The following is an 8,092-nucleotide window of genomic DNA, read 5'->3' as shown; positions in this document are numbered from 1 at the left end:
TCATAAGCATTACTTAACCATAGTTAACCATTAGTGAATGCTTTCTGGACCCTTATTGTAGAGTGCAACACATGTATCCCATAGGTAACACATTAATCAGAATCAGAATCAGAATTCCTTTATTTGTCCCGCAAATGGGGAAATTTCTTTGTCACAGCAGCCAAAGGACAGTAATTACAATAAACAATAATAAAAAGTGAAAAAATAAACAATAAAATAAGAAGATAAGAAATAGAATTGACTCGTATATACATAATATTTACAATATGAACACTGTAGTAATAGTCTATATAAATGCTGAACTGCATCATAAGCATTACTTAACCATAGTTAACCATTAGTGAATGCTTTTTGGACCCTTATTGTAAAGTGTAACACATGTATCCCTTAGGTAACACATAAGCATTACTTAACCACTATTAGTTGAAATGTAGTTGAAGCAATCACATATAAAGAATTTTACACATTACATAGACGCCTAAAGAGCCGCCATTTTTGAACAGGCCCAGCAGAGCCATCAGTGCATGTACAGGTATGGGTAAGAGGCACTAAGCAATTTCAAGAAAACAATTATTCGCTTAATCTTCGACCGATTTCCAATCGGTTTGATGTGTTAAAAACTTCACACATGTAGCTATGATACAGGAGGCTTGGATACATTAAAAATGCCGGTTTTACTACCCAAATACTTTATGTTAACAGCAGTTTCTGCATTCTGCTTGTTTGCATGTTCTGTTCAATCAAATGCAATATGTTATAATAATAATAATAATAATAATAATAATAATAATAATAATACTGATATAATACTGAATAATAACACTGACCAAAAAAGTTATCCCACAATGTTAGCTAAAGTTACCTACCATTCAAATCGGTCCACGGAGGCTATCTTTTTCTTCAGTTTCATTTTATGGTGACACCCCTGGTAATCCATTCAAACACTTTGAAAACACTTAGGAAAACTTTGGACGATGGACTACCAGGGGCACGAAACTTTGGTTGGTGCAACTATTGGTGTGTAGCCCAGGGAGGGGTGCTTAAGAGTGGGTTAGAGAGTGGAGAGGGAGAGTCAGTGGACCCAGAGCATAGCCCAGGACTGTGGAGGCTTGCTGGAGGCTGCTTGGGGGGCTGTGGTACAGAAGCCAAAGTCCCTAAATACAAGTTTCAAAGCCGTAATTATAAGGAAATATGTATATATATATCTCCTACAGAACCCGGACGTGAGCCAGGTATCCCTTTCCAGCATGTGGAGCCTGTTCAAAGCCGTAATTATAAGGAGATATGTATATATCTTCTACAGAACCCGGACGTGAGCCATAACTTGTAGGTATCCCTTTCCAGCAACCTTGCAATCATGTGCTGTGGCTCTTGACTCCCCCTGCTGGTCAAACCGTAGAATGCAGCTTTTTGGAAAAGCCGTAATTAAAACTAGTAAAGGCATGCCGAATCCTGACAGAGTCTAATTAGGGGAAGGAGGAGAGGAGGTAGAGAAAAATCAAAGTTGCTTACAAAACAGGCCTTGAAGAAGGTGGATGGATCATCGCCGAGAATGACAAGAAGCCCCCTGAGGACAAGGCATCTGACTTTTGTTACATCCGAAGCCTGGAGGATTGAGCGAGCAGAGAGGACATCACACACTTAAAATAGGGTCCATATGTTACCCTGAACACTATGTGCACACACATAATCAATAATACACAGCAGAGCCATTTACGTACTGGACACCACCTGTTAACTCACACAGTGTTCTCGACATTATGCATACAGGTAGTTATTTGCATACCTCATTTACAGATCAACTAGCAAAACCTGGCAAACTAATGTTATGGGTGGTAATTACTCTGAGGAGTTTTAGCCAATTCAACTCCATTACACATAGGCTACTCAAACTTAAGGAGAAGAAAGCGTCTACAAACAGGATAGCTCACATTACCAGTACATTTATTTACACCACGTGTGTTCTTTCAAGCTCAATCAAGTATCAGACTGTTTTTTAAGACGTAAATATAGAATTGAAAATCAACTAACCTTTGTTTGTTGCATCAGGTCAGCCAAGACCTGCCCTGTGACGCCCCTCTTTGCCTTGAAGATTTCCATGAGCCTGGGACTGTGATGGTCAAGGGCCTCGTAGAACTCCTGTCTCAGGCTCTTACCAACCACCCTGCTGAACTCCAGCCACATCTGAAACATGTAAAAACAAAACATGTTCATGTTCAAATGAGTTGACACCATGATGTGATCTTTTTATGCAACAACCCAGACTGCAATATTACTCTTTAATACAATTTTGATGAGTACTACGGAGCCCCTCTGGTGACAGCAGAGGGGCTCTGTAGAAAAATCCACAAGCCACAATGGTCTCGAGGGCTCCACAACGGGAGCCCACAGCGAAGAAGTAGAGTTGTTATGATGCATACAGGGGGTCCAACAGGGAGACGGGACTTACCGGCAAAGGCCCAAAGACTGGGCCTGCTGAGGTGGGTCAGCCTTCGGTAAGCAGGGTTGGTCACTTCCCGGATTGTAGTAGTGGTAGTGTAGGTGGAGACAGCGTGAGGTAGCGGTGGTGTTAGCTGTCTCCATTGGCTAGTTAGTTAGCTACCAGGCTAAAAACAAGCTGGTTACTCAGCTTCTCTCTGATGCTGATGCTGATCCCGATGTCCGATGGCTAAAATCCTTCATCCGGTTAAAATGTAAGGTTAAGAACCACCAAGATCTAAAAAGTGTGTCTCAAAAAAGTGGCTTAAAGTGGATAAAAGGTCAATTTTAAGGCAGCTTCTGGCGGACAGCCTGTGTCAGCAGCCTCGCTCCTGTGTCAGCAGCCTCGCAGCCTCGCTGTGTCAGCAGCCTCGCTCCATATAAGAGCAAGTTGGATAGAGTTGAGTGATGCTCTATATTTTGCTGGCATATTGGTAATTACCCAGTACACAGCACACATCTTATGCTTCTTCTTTGATGTTCCTAACGGATTGGCGACTTCAAAGTCATCGATGTACAGCCCAATGGCAATTGTGAATTCATCACTAGTAAGAAGGCCATTTTCTCTGAAGTATACACCATCTACATGAGTTTTGTATTTATTTGGAACATGTATTTCTTCAGACATTGCTTTATCTAACACATCTGTCCTGCTCAGCAACTTCTGCAGCATTTGCTGTATGGGAACATATACAACCAATTTCTTATCTTTGTCAACTAAATTCTCTACAGGCATTACCAGTGGAAAATCTTTAGACACATACGCTGCTCTCTTTTTTGTGGTTGCTAAGGAACCATCTTTGCCGCAAAATGTTGTCATTACGTTGGTCTCTGAAACAGCACTGCTCACCTGTTTCACAATGGACTCATCTATCTCGGAATCATACTCCTTAAGAATCATCTTCACCTTATGATGCAGAAGTGGCTCTGACAAATAATGTATATCACAAAGCTGTTTGATAACTTCCTGTACAGAGCACTCAGGTATGTAGAGGAAAGTCTGCATCTGCAAAAAGTGCAGCCAAGTTGTGCTCTAACTGCTTTTCCAAATCATGAAGATCTATCTCACAAGCTTCTTCACTGACATCATCTATCTCCCCCGTGTCTTCAGTTGGCATTTGCTCATCTGCAACATCACTGTCTTTGTTTTCATCACTTATGTCAACATTAACTATTTCTTTCTTGAACATCTTCCAGTTGTCTTCTCTATGTACTTTTGTACTTTTATGTGCATTGAAAGTTGAATACACACTGCTCTCAAATCTACAGCCTGCATATGGACACTGAACCTTTTGGTTAACTTTCAGGTGTCTGCTTCGGAGGTGGGTGAAAAAATTCAGTTTCAGAGCAGGGCTCAATGAATTCACACAACTGACAGCAGAATTTGACAGCTTCATTTTCTCTTGGTTGTTCCTCATGAGTTTTAGAGTGAACACGAGATATGTGTGCTTTAAGGCTGTTTAAGGACTTGAATGTGCACAAACAGTCCTGGTGCAAACAAGGAAATGGTACTGTCCTTGTGTAACTTCCATGTTTTAACCGGTAGTGTTTAAATAGCTGCTCCCTCTTCCCACTAATAAAACCACAATATTTACACTTCCACTCCATCTTCAGCTAGCTAAAGTTACATGAACTAAGGAAAAATTACAGTTAGCTAACAGTGTAAAGCTTCTGAAAAGAACTATTTGAAATTGGCTTTCCAAATGAACACAATAGTCAACAAGCTAACGTTAGCTAAATAACAAAACCTTGAAGAGGCATGACAGCTAAGAGTGGGACAAATAGCCAACTAACAAAAAATAAATCCAAATAAATCAAGAAATTAAAGCTAATTAGCTAACTAATAATGTGAGCTAGTGTGCACCAACTTACCAGGATGTTTGCAGGTCTGTGGCTAGCTGCTTCACCATCTCAGCTCAACTTTAGCTGTCTGGAAGCAACAGAGTAAAGAAGTTTCAGAGTCGAGTGGAAGTATCAGCTCGGTGTCACATTAAAAGCATGTAGACATGAAGACTTCCTGCCGAGCAGTCTATTGTGTGACACCGAGTATGCGTACGCGGAGTCCGTGGCGGACTCGAAGTGTACCCAAAGTGGACGGTCGCCGGACACGTCGGTGAAAAGCTCAATTTTTATGACCGGGCGGACTCTTGTTCTCGGTGTCACACAATAGAATCCGCTTTAGCAAGGCAGCTGGGATTTGCGCCAACTTACCGGGACGTTCGCTGGTCCGTGGTCCGTGGTTGAGCTCATGATAGGTAGCTGCTTCAGGTGTCTGGCTCAGCTAAACTTGCATTAGCTGTCTGGGAGCAACATACAATTTCTGCTACTGGCGCTAGCTAACGTTACCAGTGAACACATAGCTAACGCTAGCTAAGAGAGTGTGGGGCAGAGTTAGCTGGTTAGCTACCTTGCTAGCTTGTTAATAACTAGCAAAGTTTTTTTTTAATAACTACAGTATATCACGAAAGTGAGTACACCCCTCACATTTTTGCAAATATTTTACTAATCTTTTCAGAGGACAACACTATAGAAGTGAAACTTTGATATACAGATTTCATGAGATACTGTAGCTAAGTTACCTCAGCTAGCAGTCGGGACTGCAACTGCATGCAACCAGTGCAAGGTTCCAACTTACCGTTTTGTGGCTGGACTCAGGTCATTCACCGAAGGCTTCAAACGTGGGTCGAACAACTTGCTTGCTATGACGTCACTTGTCGAAAATTTAAATACAGCTGAATTATTTGTCTTTGTTCTGTTCCGTCTCTCTTCTGTCTCAAAAAGTTCAGAGCTCATCAATGCCACTCTGTCACTTTTGGCGGGTGCATGGGTGACGTCAATGCATTGCTATTAGTAACAGGCAACACTTGATGATATTGATATGATATTGTTGTTTGAGCTCAAACACCTAATTACAACAAGATAGGCCATTAAAAAGTAGTTTACAGTTTACTTAACAAGTAATGTCAATAAATTAGACACATTTAAGTAATATGAACTCCATCTCTTTGAGTTGAATCAAAATCTGGGTTTACAGTGTAGTTTCAAGCCCTGTAAGTTTCTATATCTCTCATATATAATCTCCTCAGTCACCATCATATTTTCTTAATATTTACACATTTCTCCCATCATTACCGGGGCCAGGGCAAAGTTAAACCTCCTACTGTATGAACTACACTAACATTGTTTGTTTATGCATTATTTACAAATTTTGGTGCTCTCTCAGAAACGAAGAGATGCGGTTATCTGCTGATAAAGTCTGCTGTTGCACTGAAGTGCGCTAAAACTTTTTATTTATTGTTTATTCATAAAAGTTTTCTTTTTATACAGTATAGTTTTTTGATTACTTGTGGACTTTTTTTAAATAAATAGAATGCAGACCTATTTAAGCAAACAGAGACAATGTGCATTTTTTATTTTCAAATATTTTTCTGTATTCAGTGAATAATATTGGTCGACCGCTATTGAAATAAAACAGAAAAAGACTGTACTTTTGTTTTTGTTTTGCTTTAACTTAAGATACTAAGTGGAGTAAATGTGCAAAGCAATTAATGTTACTAAAGATTTTAAGTTTAATCAACTTGGCATTCAGTGTATTGAACTTCAAGCATTTAAGTTAAATCCACTCAAGTTTTAATTACACATTACTTAAAGGGGACATATTATGCAAAACTCACTTTTTCCTTGCTTTAGTATGTATATTTGCGTATCTGGAGTGCCTCCCCACCCCTTAAGCATGATTTTTCGACAACTAAGTCAATATTTCGTAAACTACTGGAGTCAGGGATTGGGTCTCTAAACGAGCCGTTTGGATTTCGACTGGATTGTGACATCACAATCCGGTCTGTTGCATATTCCAGTCCTCGCGCTGGCTATCTCCTCCCACACTACGCCAGCTACCTGGATGAGGATCCGCCATTTTCTCGTTCTCGCTTAACTTGTACGCGACAGCCTGACCGCTACCATGTACAACCCGAAAGCCGAGCACTGCTGCTCTGTCGTCGGATGCACGGATCCTCCTGTTTCACTACATGGCCTCCCTACCAAAGAGGATATCAGAGCGAAGTGGCTACATTTTATTTATCAGGGAAACGTCCCAGCTTCAGTGAGTAAAAGCGTTACGTCTGTGCCAGTCACTTCACGCCGGACTGCTTCAGCAACCAGGTCAGGTCTGGAAGCTGGACTGGCAACAAGATTGTCCCTTAAAAGATGGATCCATACCCACTGTCAATGATGGAGCTGTAAGTATTTAAAAAACAGTGTAGTTTGTGTTACTTTGGCCGTTTAGCACATGAGCTAACACTAACCGTCGATGTAAATATGAGGCTGAACTAACGTGAAGTTATCAACGTTGGGCTTACTGGCCGTAGTATTCACGATAATGTTAATGTTACCAAACGTTAATTTGTCATATCAGCACTCTTTTAAAACATGACAGTGAATTGAGAAAATGAATTAGGATATTGAGATTTTATCGCTTCTAACCGGCCGGTGAATCACTGCTCGGCCGTGAACAAGCAGTGGAGAGGGGTGAAATGTCTCGGTTGTTAGCGGACGGTGAGCTGCTGTTCCTCCGTGAACACGCAGAGGAGATGGGGTGAAATGTCTCGGTTGTTAGCGGACGGTGAGCTACTGTTCCACCGTGAACACGCAGAGGAGACGGGGTGAAATGTCTTGGTTGTTCGCAGACGGTGAGCTACTGTTCCGCCGTGAACACGCAGAGGAGACGGGGTGAAATGTCTCGGTTGTTCACGGACGGTGAGCTACGTTAATTCATTAGCATGTTGTGCTAAAGGACAGTGACCTGCACGTTACCTGCAGTAAAGCAATCACTACTTTGTTTTGGAGCCGGAGACAGGGGTTACCTGCTACATGTCTGCTGTGCTACTATCGGTTATATGCAGGCATGGACACAGAAAAGTTGCTTCGCAAATGTGTATAGCTTGTTGCCATGGTCACGCGATGCCGTCCTCACATCTTCCGCCCGGCAGGAAGAGGTGGGCGGCGCACGCAGTAGCTCATTAGCATTAAAGGGAAAGGCACTCAAACCAGCCGCTTAAAACAGGGCTGTGAAACTGGCGTGTAAACACCCCTGCTTTGCTCAATCCTTCGGTTTTTTTGACCAAAGCATGTTACTATCATTCCATTTAGACATCAAGGAACCATGTCAACAAGCAGAAATGAGCATAATATGTCACCTTTAATAATTTTAAGGCAACCGGTTTCCTCAAATTTTTCAAGTAAACTCAACTTATCCGGGCTTACAGTGCCAGCCACTGGAGGAGATGAACGTGATCTCAGGCGGCATATCGGTGCAGGAATCCAGATCCCCCAGAGGAGGATCCTGATCGGAGTCGGACATCAGCTGTGAGGTTAGCAACAAGATGCAACAGGGGGTATTTTGTCTTCTACATAAAAACCATGTTTGCCATCATATTTATCTAATTTAACATATTTCGATATCAGCAGCATCATTCATAACCAGATCTCCTCTCACATACACTGATGTGAGCAAATCATTTTTGTCAGGTTTGTTTAAAAGGCTTACAGAGTTGACCTAGTCTGTGCACACTGATGAGGCACAAGTAATGATGTTCAGTTACACAGCACAGGCTTA

This window comes from Pagrus major, chromosome 22 (assembly GCF_040436345.1).
Source record: "Pagrus major chromosome 22, Pma_NU_1.0".
Lineage (NCBI taxonomy): Eukaryota > Metazoa > Chordata > Actinopteri > Spariformes > Sparidae > Pagrus > Pagrus major.
This window is presented reverse-complemented; position numbering follows the sequence as displayed.